The 16,255-nt window shown below is 48.0% G+C and overlaps 1 protein-coding gene across 2 annotated transcripts in view; it reads right to left on the bottom strand.

Moving 5' to 3' along the window:
- Positions 1 to 16,255, bottom strand: part of TNFAIP8L2 (TNF alpha induced protein 8 like 2) — a 199,740-nt gene that overhangs the window by 27,678 nt on the left and 155,807 nt on the right. The gene's annotated exons all lie outside the window — the stretch shown is intronic.

The raw sequence follows: 16,255 nt of genomic DNA, 5'->3' as shown, positions 1-16,255 counted from the left end.
TCACTTCACCTGCGAAGGCGTGCCCAGCCTCCAGAATTACCTGCCACCTGGGAACTACTTTTGCGGGGGCAGACCCTTTGGTGGACTGGGAGTCTTCTCTCTCTCCTCCCCAGGAGGGAGGTTCCCTTCCTCCTGCTCTTCATGCATGTGATATTGAAGGACTTGAGTCGCCTCTGTTCCTGTGGTGATCCTATAATCCACCTCCTTTACTTCCAAGATCAAGGCAAACAGGTAAGCTCATCAGTATCAGATACCCTTTTCGCTCAGCCACACTGTGAGTGGGTGACACTCCCCCGGACTGGCAAGTGTGGAGCTAGACAAATCCTGATAGATACGTATTGGCTCACCCTCACGTTGACTCTCAGCGCTCTCCAGCACAGCGGCCTTCTCTGCGTATTAATGAAAATGGACCACCACTGACCTGGGACCTTTGTCTCCCCGCTTGCATCACTGACCTCTCTGTCCAGTGTGACCTCCTTGCCTCGCTCTCCCAGGAAGAGAGTATTCACAATCTCCTTAACCTTCTCCTCCACTGCTGCATTAATTTGCCCTTGCTGTTCATTGAGACCAATGACCCTCAGGTTGTTCCACCTCTCTCTATTTTTTAGGTCAACCAGCAAATCTGCACTGAGTTGGTTATTTTTCATACTCTCCATCCTGTTTTCAAGGGAATCTACCCCGTCCCTCTGTATGTCCCCTTGGAGCATCTTAATTTCCATCAAAATGCTTTGTATATCATTCTTCGTGGCCACAGATGAGAGAACCCCCCAACCCTCCTGTGGGATCAAGTCTTTACCACTACTCGCCATGACCTGGTCCCTACGCAGCTGCTGTAGGGCCTGGACACCTTGAGAGCACCTCCCCTTCAGCACACCCCAGGAAAGTCCTCCCAACTCTGCAACTAATGATCAGACCAGGCATGATGAGTGTCCTTCTGCCGATCCCCACTTTTCAATACAAAACGCTCCCAGGTGCCACTTTCCTGCTCCTCCCGGAATTCTCCCAATAACCGGTGTGTCTGCAGGCTGCCCAAATAACCAGCACCTCGGCTTACTGAAATTCGTCAGACTCCCTTACTAGGTACAGAGTATCGCGAGAACTCCCTTCTCTAGTACCAAGGCCTCTCAAAGGTTTGGTCCAGGTAGGAAAGTCACGTCCCCTCTATCTGGGCCACCACCTCCACTTCCGTCACATAAACCTTCCTCACTGTATATATTCAGTCTGGTGCCTATCCACTTCAATACGCTGCAAGCCGGGACACCTTCGCCAGCCTGTAGAGGTCACGCCGTTCCTTCAACCGGCAGCAGGATCTCTGGCGTACCTACAGGCTAGCGGTGCTTCTCTGCACACCTCACCTCCTAGCTCCCACCATCGGAGCAAACCGATTACATGCTGGCCCCATTCTTCCCACAGCGGCCTCTAGTCTGCCAAGTCACCCGCTGCTTGGGGTCCGCATACACCGGGAAACCTCGACGTACGCCAGCCTATGTGGACTGCAGTCTCTTCCCTCTCCTGGCCTTCTTCCGTCTTGGCTCCTCGCGTCCCAGCACTGTTCCGTACGGTTCTCGCTTCTCAAAAGAACTGCTCCGTTGGTTCTCGCAGGCACGGGGTACTCGGCCCTTCCAGCAGATCTCCGATATGCAGGTCAGTGAAGCACCATCAGCTTTCCAGAGCGGGGCTTCCATGGCGTTTAAAGGCTGCACACAAAACGGCCAAAATAAATTGGTCTTTTTGATATGCGGCCTTTATAAAGCAGAAATATCACATAGAAGCATCCCATTTCCTACACACATAATAGGTATAGGACATGCAGCATCATAGAAAGTCCACGCTTCCATCACACATGCATGGCAGACACGAGAGGCCTTGCAAACCTCTCCAGCGAGCTGGAAAGAGACACAGGGACAGAAGCAGTGCATGCTTCCTGCACACACAGACAAAGAATGATTGCACCACGGGGGTCCGCCTTGCAAGCTTTCATTGCAAACAGAAGAGCAACAGCACAGGCAACAGCGGTGTGAACGACCTCCCCCCAAAAACCGCACGAAGAAGAGAGTTAGAATGTGCAGCAGCAGTGCAAGCTTCCTTCTCAAGGAGAACACATGCCGCAATGGCAACAGCAGTGCACACTTCTAACACACACACACAAATTACAAAACCTACTGCAGACGTCCACACACAAAACGGGTACAGCACGAGCAGCAGTGCACACTTCTAACACACACACACATTACAAAACGTACAAGAGCACTGCAGACGTCCACACACAAAACGGGTACAGCACGAGCAGCAGTGCACACTTCTAACACACACACACACAAATTACAAAACGTACAAGAGCACTGCAGACGTCCACACACAAAACTGGTACAGCACGAGCAGCTTCTAACACACACACACACACACACACACAAATTACAAAACGTACAAGAGCACTGCAGACGTCCACACACAAAACGGGTACAGCACGAGCAGCAGTGCACACTTCTAACACACACACACATTACAAAACGTACAAGAGCACTGCAGACGTCCACACACAAAACGATTACAGCACGAGCAGCAGTGCACACTTCTAACACACACACACACAAATTACAAAACGTACAAGAGCACTGCAGACGTCCACACACAAAACTGGTACAGCACGAGCAGCTTCTAACACACACACACACACACACACACAAATTACAAAACGTACAAGAGCACGGCAGACTTCTGCACACAAAACGGTACAGCACGAGCAGCAGTGCACACTTTTTTCAAAAACACGAGGAGTACTGGTCAAGTGGCAGTAGTGCAAATCTTTAGCCATACCATTCTCTCTCTCTCTCCCTCTTTCTCAAGTACTTCCTCTTTCTCTCTCCCTCTTTCTCACGTACTTCCTCTTTCTCTCTCCCTTTCTCGCGTACTTCCTCTTTCTCTCACACAGAAAACGGGTACAGCATGAACAACAGTATGTCGATATTCCCACCCCCCCCAAAAAAAAAAACATTACAACATTTGATTTGTCTCCATAGACCTCTGTTGCAACTTTGTCTATTTTTAGCAACTGGTGACTCTGTGGCTCCAATTATGAGCCTGTGTGCTATCATCTTTGCAGCAAGCACCTGCATGCTGTTTGATGCATGGGGAAATAGAAGCGCCACCAGGCCGTTGTTGTTTGGCTGTTTCCCTACCAGCTGCAACACTTTAGGCTCTACATAGTATCCAGCTTTGTCATTGCTCTTATTCTTCCTGTTCTACGTTTTGATGGTAATTCGGCTGTACATTTTCCAGATTACAGCCAAACTTGCTCACCATTACCGCTACTTGGTCGCATGGGATTACACGTGGTGGAAGAGTGGTGTTAATACCCATTTTTGGAGTCTATAAGACTCCAGGGGTGATTTTGGCGGACTTACTGTGGGCGGTACTTCCACTGCAGTAATTCAGCCATTATTTGGCCTTAAAGTGGTAAATTTACCCCCAGCGTGATGCTGGTGTTAAATCCTCCATGTCGAGGCCAAGCTTGCAGTTCGGCGGTGCTGGAAAAGACGGCAGTAATTCTGCTACTGCCAAAAAAGTGGCAGTTACGGAACTACCATCGTTTTTACTCACACCGCCAGACTTGCTATGAGGCCCAGAGTCCTCATTAAATATAGTTTGGAGCAATTGTTAATAATACACATTTCCTTCCTTTTTGTGTTACACCCCCATTGCCATTATCATCTAACATACATCCATTTAATGCCAAAAATACACAATCTTTTAATTGATAACACAAACCCAAATTATTTTCTATTCACCTGGCAAGTGATCACTACGGGCTTCCGTGTCCTAGGGCACCGACGCGCTCATTATAAAGGTGATGTGTACTATTCTCTGGCGTGTGACAGCAGTAAACTGGTACTGGTGATGAGGATGGGAGCGACCTTTATGCCTCCAGCCCTTTCCTGGCTATCTGCTTATTTTTATAAAGTGTTAGGCCTCTTTATTGCTGTGGTATATCCGTATGCAGGGCTTTAAGTGGGGTTCGAAATTGAGGGGCGTGTCTGGAAAGGGGGCAGGCCAAATTGTTCTCAGCCTGGCCTAAAGGAGGGGCAGGTGAAGGCAAGGGCCACCTGCACCAAACAAGGAGTACATCATGAGGCCCTGCAAACATGTACTTTGGGCCTCCCAGCACGGTCCCAGTTGGTCGTATGTGCATCCAGTCTGCATACTGTAAATGAACTCCCTCTGGTTCCGTTTCAAGATAAACTGCTGTTTTGAAATAAATCCATTTCTGACACAGGATACAAGCAATTCAATCAGCCAGTAAATCGCCTTCATTCTGTAAATAAATCACCCAGGCCCAGTGTGCTTAAGTGCTCATTCAGGCTTTCTGCGCCTATGCTATCAGCACGCCCTGTGTTCATCTGTAGCTATTAGCCTCTCACAAGGAAGGGCTAATAATATGCACATATTCCCTAGGGAAGCACCTGTTTCCTCAAACTAAAGGCTGTGCTGCCCATTTAAATGTGCTTATGCTGGCCAAAGACAGACCTCAAGGTGTTGAGTTATTCCTGACCTCTTCAGTCCTGGCCCTGGAATCACCTAGGAGAGCACCTGTGAGAAAGCGGAGGAGAACAATAGCACCAATGCAAACTACTTGGTGTTTTGCATAAATTCAAAGAGCATTTTGGGAACATAGAAATGAACACAAATGTATATATATATATGCCATATCTTTGACAGTGATTCAAGCATGCAATCCTTCTGAGCACATAATGCATGCTAGTCTTTCTGCTTATTTCATTTACGATAGAACGCTAATAGTAAAGGAAGGTCAAACATCAAGAATATATATACTCCCAAAGGAAGACACTCTCGAAATGTGTGTGTCACACACACATTTCAGAGGGTCGTCCTTTGGGAGTCAGGCGCTTGCCGTCCTGTTTTATCAGGCTCTTGATTCAAATTGTTATAGGGATATAGAAAGCCCCGGCTCAAGGAATGTTATTTTGCAGAATGTCGGGACTCTGTGTGGGCTAACCGCAGCCCACTTAAATTTCTTTCGGTATGTATGTCTTATTGTTTGTGTGATTGGCAGCTTATGTAAATCTGAACCGAGTGCATACTGGTCCAGTGAAAGAGAAAGAGAGGTAGGGCTGAGAGCTGATTGGCTGGAATGTTGAGGAGCTGGACAGTTGCATGAGTGCTAGGCTTTCAGGAGAGTCGGCCCCAGGAGACAGAAGCACATGCTCAATGCAAGGATGGGAAACATACCCTAGAGTAAGGAACAATTTAGGGTTTCTAGTCTGAGACTCTCGCCTCCTTATTGGGGTGTGCTTCCCTCCGCCAGGTCCACCTGGGCTCGTCTCCAGAGTGCACTGTTCTGTAAGAGTACAGAAAGGCAACCAAGAGGTCCACGGTTACCTGGCACGAGATGGCTGAGCCAGCAGACACGACCTAGTGACTAGATAAAAGAGTCAGGTTGTCACAGATATGTTATTAAGCCCATTGTATGAATGTAATCACTCATCATACATGAAATTGCTGTGGGAAGCGCTCACCTAATGCGCGCTATGTCCTACTGGGTTGTACATGCTTGGGTGGGGCACTCGTTTGAGAGAATACTTATTATTCCTGAAGAGAAAACGACGGCAGGAATGATTTTATGTACATTGCACGACAGAAGACATTATGAAGGGAATGTAACCTGACTTTGACAATGCTTGTTTTTTTGATGTCCTCACATTTTAAAAGAGAGCGAGGGGAGAGAGACAGAAAAAGTTACGAAAAGTGTGAGAGCCCAACTTGAAGTCAATCTGTGCTCTCACGGCAATAACCTGATATCAGCCAATGACGTCACTCCAGCAGCCCGATGACAACCTATGACATCATTCTGGGCACTCGATGTCAGTCCTTGATATCGCTCCGTAAACCGTAACAGATCGCGAACTCAGTCACGTAACTGGATGTCGGACCTTGACATCACTCCACGAATCTGACTGCAAGCACCAACATCATTCAAGGAACCCTCCCACCCCCCTCCAAAAAAAACAGCAAAAACGCCAGGAAACACTGCGACATCGCACTAAGAACTTGATGTCAAACTTTAACATCGTGATGTCAGACAGTGACATTGCACCAGCAACCTGAAGTCGGCCTGTGATATCTCTCTAGGCACCTGCTATCAGACTGTGGCTCTACCCCAGGAGCTTGATGGAACACCGTGGCATCACTTCAGGAACCTATGTCAGAGTGTGGCATCAATCCAAGGCATAACAGCAGACAGTGGCATCATTCCAAGGCATAACAGCAGACAGCGGCATCACTCCCAGGCATAACAGCAGACAGCAGCACCACTCCAAGGCATAACAGCAGACAGTGGCATCAATCCAAGGCATAACAGCAGACAGCGGCATCACTCCCAGGCATAACAGCAGACCGTGGCATCACTCCAAGGCATAACAGCAGACGGCGGCATCACTCCCATGCATAACAGCAGACAGGGGCATCAATCCAAGGCATAACAGCAGACAGTGGCATCAATCCAAGGCATAACAGCAGACAGTGGCATTATTCCAGGAACCTGATGTAGTAATGTGACTTCACACCTGAAACATGATGTCAGACAGTGACACTGCAACAGGAACATGACATCTGTCTGTTACATCACTCCTGGGACTTGAAACAAACTGTGGCATCCAGTGCTTAATTTGTAAAAACAAATAAATGCCAGGGCCTAAATATTTTCTAGTACTCCTGTGACACTGCGGGTGGGCACCACTGCTGCCACCACCCACAGCTGCTCCCCAAAATGTCAACATATCTGGAGTTATACTGCAGCTCGCACCTCAACGAGGGATTGAACCCAGGAAAAGGTTACAGGGAGCTATCCCAGTGAGGCTCAGAAGAATATATTACGAATTTTGTTTTGTTTTCCTGGCAGTACTACAAGCCTTGAGAATGACCATAACGGTCGAAACACGTGTCGGCTATTGGTGATTAAGTTCACGAACCATATCATTTCAACATAAAGACAATATCAGATTGAACACACAGTGTGGACTATAATCATTTGTGCTGACTGCATATTGATTTGTACAGTGTGAACAAGTAGCTTGTGAATATTAGTATCAAGCGCAGAGAAAGCATTGCAATATCTGATTTATTTTCACTACAGTGCGAACCCATGTGGAGGGTTCTCAGATTGCGAGACTCCCGCTGCTGATGTTGAGCTTGTGCTAATTTTGCTAATTAACTCAATAGGTTGGTGAATAGCGCACAGACTCGAGTATTAATCCACAGAAGTATCTAGGTAAAGACTGACATTGCACCAGGACCATAAAGTCTGTGACATTACAACAGGAACTTGAAAGCAAATTGTGACATCATTCCAGGAATATCATGTCAGATCATGATATCACTCCAGAAACCTCAAGGCAAACTGTGACATCACTGGAGGAACCTGGGAACAAACCATGACATCACTCCACACACCTGTTGTCAGAGTGTAACATTACTCCACACACACCACCAGGCAGAGGCCTCGAGTCAGGGACCTGAAAACAGAGTGTGACATCGCCCCATCTTTACAGAACTGTAGTGTATGCCGGGCGCCCCACTATACACATTTCGGCGTAATGAACATGTATTTTATGTAAAAAAAAAATCTGGTATTCACAGATTCGTAAAACAACAAAATGTTCAATCACCATTTCACACGACAAGTAAATACTGGTCATGGATGCTTTGAATGGCCATATTTAAAAGATAAAAGGTCCTTGATCAAAACACATTTTAATATAAAAAAAAGAAATTAAATACATATTACTATAAAAAAGAAATAAAAACACATTTTATATGAAATAATAATGTTTTGTTAAAAAGACCTCTGGACTCCTGAGGAGCACCTGTCACCTTGACGAAAGGTACCCCTGTGCCCTACTTGTGTCTCAATGAGTCCTGTAAGCTCTTTCTCCACATCCCATGGCACATTGGGCCTGTTTCCTTTCCCAGAGGCTGGGCACAGAGAGAGGTTCACAAGAATATGGCACCAAGTGGCGGGCCCAGAAGTCGCCACTGTCGGCCCTTGCACAGCTTGGCTGAGGGCTTCCCTGTTGCACAGAGGGCACCGGGTAATACAGCCCGCCTTTAATCACCAGCCCCACCTGCTGCCAGGATTGTTTACATACCCTGGTAAATCTGCTGCAAGTCCCTGCGTGTAAACACGCTGCATTGTGTTCTGGGAGCACTTCCGGGTGCAGCTTAATGAACCATGCGTGTTAATAGCACACGATGAAACTTTGGCCAGCGCAGCTTCTTCAGGTGAAAAATACAGGTTGGCGGTATTGTGTGTACACAACCCTGAGCCTAGCATAGCCAAGCGGCTGCCAGGCACAGTCCTGCTAGCAGGGACATCCTAGTCGTTTTGGGGGCTCGGGACACAGATTCATTAACCCCCTCCCCAAACGAAATAAATGAAGGGATGCAAACAAATCTCTGTTGTTTTCCCCTCACATCTATTAGGCCCGGAGGGGGCCTGCTGGAATAAGAGCAGACACGCCGTGGAGTAGTATACATCTTACTTTATTCAATACACAAACGAAAGTGAAAACTCTCCCACTCTCCCCCACCCCCGCTTACGTGACTCCACCCACGTGACATGGACCTAGTCTCTTAAAGAGACATGGCGGGCGTAACATCACCCCCGGACAAATGTCCTTACAACCCTCTCAACATTCTTCAACCAGCCGAGCTGGCTTCTTCACGGCCCGTTGGGGCCGACTGCTAGTTGCTTCTCCTGGATCCTCTTCTGGTCTCTCTGTCCTCTTTGTTCCTGGGCGAGGCGAGAATCTTGGAGGTATCCACAGTGTATCTCGCGGGTCCAGTACCATGGGCTCAGGATCTGGGGGTTCCAGTCTTTCATTTCCCTGAGTTGCCATGAGTTTGAACTGGGAGCAGTTCCGAGTTAGCTCTCGTTCTTCGTTTTCAGCAGTCACCATAGTTCCTTTGACTGTGGTGACTTGGAGTGGCTGTGGGGCAAACCTTGGGTCAGTCTTCTTGACTGTTGTCTGTTGTACTAGCACTTCATGTCCCACTTGAATGTCTTTTGGACGTGCTCCTCTTCTTTCATCTGCTTGGATGCAGGTTCGCTCTTTCCAACTTGCATCCATCGCTAGGATTTATGGATCTGTTTCTGGTTTGTTGGTAGGATGTCGTATGATTCATGTGCGAACTTGGTACTTTACCATGAGTTCGGCCGGGGTCCTCTTGGTGGCCTCATGAGGTGTGTTCCGGTAGTCTCGAAGCATCCTCTATAAGGCCTGGTGAGGGTCAACGTTTTCTAGTCTGGCTCTTTGCAATGTCTTTTTGATCGATGACATAAATCTCTCGGCCATCCCATTGGCCTGCGGCCATCTGGGTGTTATTTTCTGATGTTTGAACCCTAGGTGTTTGGCGAAGGTTGCAAAATCATGGCCGCAGAATGGTGGGCCGTTGTCTGACTTAATGACGTTGGGTATGCCCCATTCACTCACAACTTCATCGAAGACGGCTGTGATTTGAGCAAAGGCTGCAGATGACGATTTCTTTACGATAGGGAATCTTGAGTGTTCATCAATGAACAAGAGTAGGTACTCTCCTGATTCTAGGGGTCCATAAAAGTCTACTGCCACTCTTTCCCACTGGTGTTTAGGTATCTGGGTTGGCTGAAAGGGTATCAGTGCCTCAGCTCTGACCCTGCATTGGCACGCCATGCAGTTCCTTACCCATCGTCCACTAAAGCGTTGAGGAACAGGAACCACACGTGGCTGTGGAGTTGTCGTTTGGTGTTGTCCGCTCCTCGGTGTCCCTCATGAGCGGTCTTTATTATGTCTGACTGCAGGGCCGCTGGGATTACTATTAGGGCTAAAGTCGAGGGTACACGTGGGTGGACGGAGTCCCCCCACTTTTTTCAGAGGGTGGACTCAGTCCCCCCAGCTAAAATGGGAAACATTGAACTCTCCCTTGAATTTATGAATTAAAGCCAACGTCAGGTTTGCCAGCTGGACACTTCACCACTGCACGGTATAACCTGATGGAAAATAAAAAACAACTAAAGGGGAAATGTCCCATTTCGGTACTGCATGTACCAAGGAAAGCATTTGTATTGGTTCTTGGAATTCAAAACATGCACACCTTTTAACATTTTCAAAAACACTATTAGAAAAAATATCCTCTCTTGGTTGTGTGTGTGTGTTGATTTTATGAAAGGCAAATGACATTAATCCTGTGAATTTTGGGTGGTTATGCAAAGCCAATGTAATGAAATGTGCATATTTCGCCTTGATATGCTAATTTCTGGCAATGTCACATCCCGTTTCGTTTGTTTGAGTCCCCCCACTTTTATTTTTAGGACTTGACCCCTCATTACTATCCTGCATCCTCTGAGAAGGATGGCTTTATCTTTGACGGCGAGTTCCGTATGAATCTTTGCCAGTCTGTCTAGTTCATCTTGATTTGCATCTGGATGTGTTAGCAGTGACCACTTGTAGTCCTTCCACTTGTGTTCTGTGAGTTCGATCGCCAGGGCCATGGACGGATCAGCTGCTGAGGGTAGTGCGACAGTTTCTAGTGAAATTGCTGGAGGCAGAGCATTCGTGGTGACATAGCTTATGTACTCTATGTCACCTTGTCTTGGCGTAGGTCTTCCTGTTGGATGTCGAGACAGGTAGTCGGCTAGATTATGTTCACCCCCTGGACGATATATGATCTGATAATCGTATTCCTGTAAGCGAATGCCCCAACGCTCGATTCTGGGGGGCATTTTAGTTTGCGGGTTCCCAAACAACTTGATGGTCCGTGATCAGCGTGAATTTCTTTCCTATTATGAAGTTGTGAAAATGTTCACACGCCCAAACTGCCGCTATACTCTCTTTGTCTGCTTGAGAGTATGCAGACTCGGGATAGTGCCAGAGCCCTGCTTGCATAGGCCACTACGTGTCTCGGGTGGGTGTCAACACCATTTGTCTGAGCAAGAATGGCACCCAGACCTACTGGGCTGGCGTCAACCACGATTTCGGTGTGCCAATCTGGATCGCAGTAGGCTAGTTCTCTGGCTTCTGCTAGGTATTGCTTGATGGTGTCTAATGCTTCTTGGCATTCTGCAGTCCAAGCAAAGAGTATGTCCTTCTGGAGGAGCTTTCTGAGTGGTTCGGTGATCGTGGTGTAATGCGGTATATATCTTGTGCAGTATCCCGCGATGCCCAGGAATGATCGTACATCTGCCATTTGCCTCGGTTCCTGCAGGTGGAAGATCATTGGAACCTTGTCAGGGTCTGGGGTCATTCCATCAGCAGAGAATATATGTACAAAAATGTTTAACTTGGTTTTGCTGAACCGGCATTTATCAACATTCAAAGTGATGCCAGCCTCTTGGATGGCTTTGCATGTGGCACGGAGGGCGACATCATGTTCAACATTCTCGTGTACGGAAAGTCGAAAGATGAACATGATGTCGCCCTCCGTGCCACATGCCATCAGACTTTTAGCAGGCTCGATTATTCCATCTTCCAGGAGTTGACTGAGTTCAGCTGACGCTGCAGCCTGAAGATGGAAACTGACTCTTTGTGGGTGTTACGGTACAGGTCAGACTGTGGGATCAATGTGAAGTTTTACTGGGGATCCTTTTAGTTTTCCTAAGCCTTTGCAGATGAGGGGGAATTCTTTCATGATGGTGTCTTTTGACATCGTCTCTGCATCCGTGTGGCCAGACCGGACGTTAGACATGTACTCTCTCATCTCTGGTGTTGGTTCTGCCGAGAGGATTTTGTCGCCTTCTTGTACATGTATGTCTATGAGCCCTAGACTGGAGGCAGTTCTGTAACTGAGGAAGCACCTTCCCTTGGTCGGGCTACGAATGACATGGATGTGTGTCATAGTGGAGTGGTTGCTGTGGAAGAGGCGACGGCCAAATGAGCCAATTGTTTGCAGGGGGGTGGCAGCGCCCCATTGATATATCTTTGAGTCGAATGATGTCAGGGCTGGTTTTGTGGGGATCTGGTGGAACTCTTTTTCGCCCATAATGTTAACAGTGGCTCCTGAGTCAACTAGGAAGCATAATTGTTTTCCTCCTATGTCCACTGGTATCTTGGGTGCTTCACGTGCTTGTCCTTCATTCATGATAAGGTTGACATATTCGTCATGTGGATAGCGGCCGTATTGATCTGCTTCATATTCGAGACCTTGTGGGTCCACTTCGTAGTGTGTGAGGGGCTCTGGGGGCCCGTCGTATTCGTCTCTTATGTAAGATACTTGCTTGTATCCTTCAATTCCTTGTGCTTCCTCTGGAGGGTAGACATCTTCAACCACTCTGATGTATCTTCTTGGGCTTTGTTGATATGGTCTTGGTTGGTAGGCTTGTGCTTGTGGGCTTCTGTTGGGTATTTTGAACTGGGGGCAACAGGTGGTCTTTACGTCGGGAATGGTCTGCCCTCCCTACAAACCGATTGAAAGTGTCCTTCTCTGCCACAGTTGCCACATCTCTGGGACAGTGCGGGGCAGGTCCCTGCGTGGGGAAAAGCCATCCCACAGCGGTAACATTGGCGTTGGGTTCTTGGTGTCATTGTGTAATTGGAATTGGGGCCTATTTCTATTGTTCTGGCAGTATTGGCCTGTATCGCTGCTATTGTTATGTTCTTGTCCTGTTTGGTGTAGGAGGTGCCTGTTATCTGTGTCACTTCTTTTTCAACCCTTTCTAAAATTCTTGCCATTTGGCTGACTTCTTCAATGGTGATGGGCTTCTTGAGAAGTTGTTTCTTCAGGGTTTGGGATACACATCCTTCGATCACTCTCAATCGTATGGCCTCATCTAGTGAGAGGGCATTGCACTGGCAATTCGCTCCTTTTATTCGTAGGCAGGTGATGAACTCGTCCACGGTTTCGTCTATCTTTTGTGTGCACTGGTTAAATATGTACCTTTCATAGTCTCTATTGGGCTCAATTACTAGCCGTCTGTTCAGTGCCGCGATCATTGCTGTGAAGTCAGCTTGTTCAGCCGTAGGGATGGTTTTCAGCAGGACTTTGATATTGTTTCCTGCTAGGTTCAGAAACATGCTGCGGAGCCTTGGTGATTTTTCTTCTCCTGCAGCATCTATGAAGGTATTAAAGTCCTCCAACCACTCAACCCACCTTGGGCCTTTGTCCGCTTGCGGCATCATGGAGAGCGGGGGGCATGCGCCACGCCGTGGTTGCAGTACTCCCTGTAGGGGTTGGGAGAGCTGGAGCTTGCTGACCTTGGGGTGAGCTCATGTTGTTGTTGATGGGTGTGGCGCTGTAGGCCGTGGATTGAGCAGGGGCTGGGCGTCGGCGTGGGTGTCACCAACCTTATTCCGGAGACTGTCGAGCTTCCGATGTGACCGCTGGCGGATTGCCGTGCAGTCGATGCCTGGGGCACTTCACGTGGCCCTGGAGGGGTTGGCTTCGCTAATGTGGGTAGATGGGCCTGGGATCAGGCGTACTGGTGCCTGCAGGAGGGCCTGGGATCAGGCAAGCTGCTGCTGCTGCTAATGTGGGTGGATGGGCCTGGGATCAGGCGTGCTGGTGCTTGCAGAAGGGCCTGGGATCAGGTGTGCTGCGGCTGCCGCTGTTGTACACGTGATGTGCACATGTGCATGAAGAGGGAGAATGGCCTCTGCGATGGCGAGTCGTCAATGGCGCATGTGTTATCCTCCACGTGGCCGTGAGTGTTTCGAGGAGGAGAGCGGACCTGGGATCAGGTCGCTGTTTAGAGGAGGAGGAGGAGGGTGGGTGTGGGATCACACGCGCTGGTCCTTGTGCGTGAACCGGGATCGGTTCATGCGAAGCAGGAGGAGGAGGCGGGCCTGGGATCAGGCGCAAGCATTCACGAGCCGGAGGTGCCGGTGGTGCGCTTTCCGAGCGGGATCGCCACTGAAAGATAAAGGAGGAGGAGGAGGAGGCGGCGGTCTGGGAAACACCTCATCGCCAGTTGTTAGGCCCCGAGGGGGCCCGCTCGAATAAGAGCAGACATGCCGTGGAGTAGTATACGTCATCCTTTATTCAATACACAAACGAAAGTGAAAACTCTCCCACTCCCCCGCTTACGTCACCGCGTCATGTGACTCCGCCCTCGTGACACGGTCCTAGTCTCTTAAAGAGACATGGCGGGCGTAACAGCATCCTGCTCAAGGACAACTCAACCTGACATGGCTCCAACACCAAGCTTGATGTGCTGCCTGGGAAGTAGTCAATATAAGCATAGCAAGCCCTTTTGGGTCCCTTGATGCCCCTCATCTTTGTTGGAATCAGAATAATAAAGCAACGTCATTTTCAGGGCCACGTCAAAGGCCCAGCTTTGGTACAGGACACTTTTGAACAGTATGAGCTGTGAAAGGGTACATGGATGGACAGTAGCAGAGAAGCAGGATGACGATTAGCAGTCCGACAGAATGGCCAAGTGCTCAAACATGGATACAGGCGAGACACTGGCAGGACGAGGTAGGCACACATGCTGCTGACTACCCGGAGGCTCTGGATCAGACGTTACCAGGATGGTACACACACCTGAACATATAATGCAATTAGAAGTGGCCCAATATTTTCAAGTACTGCTTCTATGAGTTAGCCAACAAAGACATGACATTTTGCTGTAGAGAAGCAGTTGGACATGTCATCCCTATCTCCCGCCCCCTCATCTCCGTCATACTGGAACAGCAGGAGAAGAGCCCTATGTGGGAAACCAGGTATTATCCCAACACCATATCGAGTGTATGAGAGACTTTACACCACATATATATGCGGAGGGAGACCGGCCGTTGGAATTATGAGGGGGACATTTTGGGCCATTACCGACGATATGCACTCAGACAACGATATCGAATGTACACTCGCACTGCACACACCATTGGACATGACAAAGCTATAAGTTAAATCTGACGAAGGCAGAGTGACATCATAGAGGAAAGATACTGAGATTCACTGAAACGATAAGCAAATACTCAAAGAATAAAGATGTAACTGAAGTAACAAGAGAAATATGTAATCGAATATGAAGAAATCATATATGAAAAGAAGTTAAAGTAACCTGCTGACTAATAAGTGTAAATACACAGAAAATGCGGGTAGATGAGATATAAAGAAGCTTGCTGCAAAGGAAAACATAACATGGCTAGAGCAGCCATGATGGAAAGATGGATGCTGGGCTCGTATTGCTACCTCGAAGACAGACCAGGGCTGCAGAGTCAGGAGATGCTGGAAAAACAGATTTGTGTGAGGAATAAAGAGGAGTCTATTTGCCTGGGATCAAGGATGCTACTTCAAGGAATAATGGCAAGGCACAAGGGGAGTTAAAAGGATAAGCTATGTATGTAAGACCTATGTCTCATAGATTAGGCAAAGAAGAAAACATCTGCAAGAGCCAAGAATTGGACAATTAAAGATGCAAAAAACCTATGCAAGATGGAGTGAGCAAGTCTCCAGAGGCCAAGAAGGGTAATGACACCCAGTCCCATTGAATCAAATAGCAGTAAATAGAAGGTTAAGATGGACACATTTGTGGTCTCCTCATACGTGGTTCAGAAGTCGAAAACAAGGGCTATTCATTAAGTCCAAATAAAGATAATGGTGTGCCAGAACAGAGAACAGGCTTTGAGGTCCACTACAAAGGATAAGCCTTGGCTAGGGCCTGACCGATGAAAGATGATGGACTAATTGGGAAAGTGGGGTGTAGTGGGATGTTACTCTCGGCACCTGAGTTTAATTTTGCTTATGTGCTGCTAACGTGCCGAAAGTCCAAGGTTGGGAAAGCATGTCAACCAATCAGAGGGACTATGTAGCAACATGCTACACAATGTTGCAGGGACCAACCCGCTGCCAACTTTCCACTATAATCAGTATTATACATATTTAAAGGTAGTTCAAGGGGTGCCCACCAGAAAAAGGGCCGCCACTGAAGTTATTAACACTTACACATACTATAGGTACACATGTTTCCTTATCCATTCCCTCCCTTCAATAGGTTTTACAGTTTGTCAAGTAGGATGATGTCATAGAAGAGCACACCCTAATAATTAAATCACTAAATTACTGTCAGGGGCTGACAATTTTGAAATATGTAAGGGATGGCAGGTTAGTGTCTATTAGACGAATCGTGATGTCCAGGATCACACACTTTGGTTGAGCAGTGAAGCTAGGAATTGAGCTCAGTTCTGCAAATTCTCTTATGGGAGACGAAGCACTTCCAGAGGAATGCACACCTGTACTGGGAGTCCTGTCCCCTCCCACACAACCA

The sequence above is a fragment of the Ambystoma mexicanum genome, chromosome 1p, assembly GCF_040938575.1.
Source record: "Ambystoma mexicanum isolate Mex_15411 chromosome 1p, UKY_AmexF1_1, whole genome shotgun sequence".
NCBI lineage: Eukaryota > Metazoa > Chordata > Amphibia > Caudata > Ambystomatidae > Ambystoma > Ambystoma mexicanum.
The sequence above is the reverse complement of the archived record's forward strand: the minus strand, read 5'-3'. Positions and strand labels throughout refer to the sequence as shown.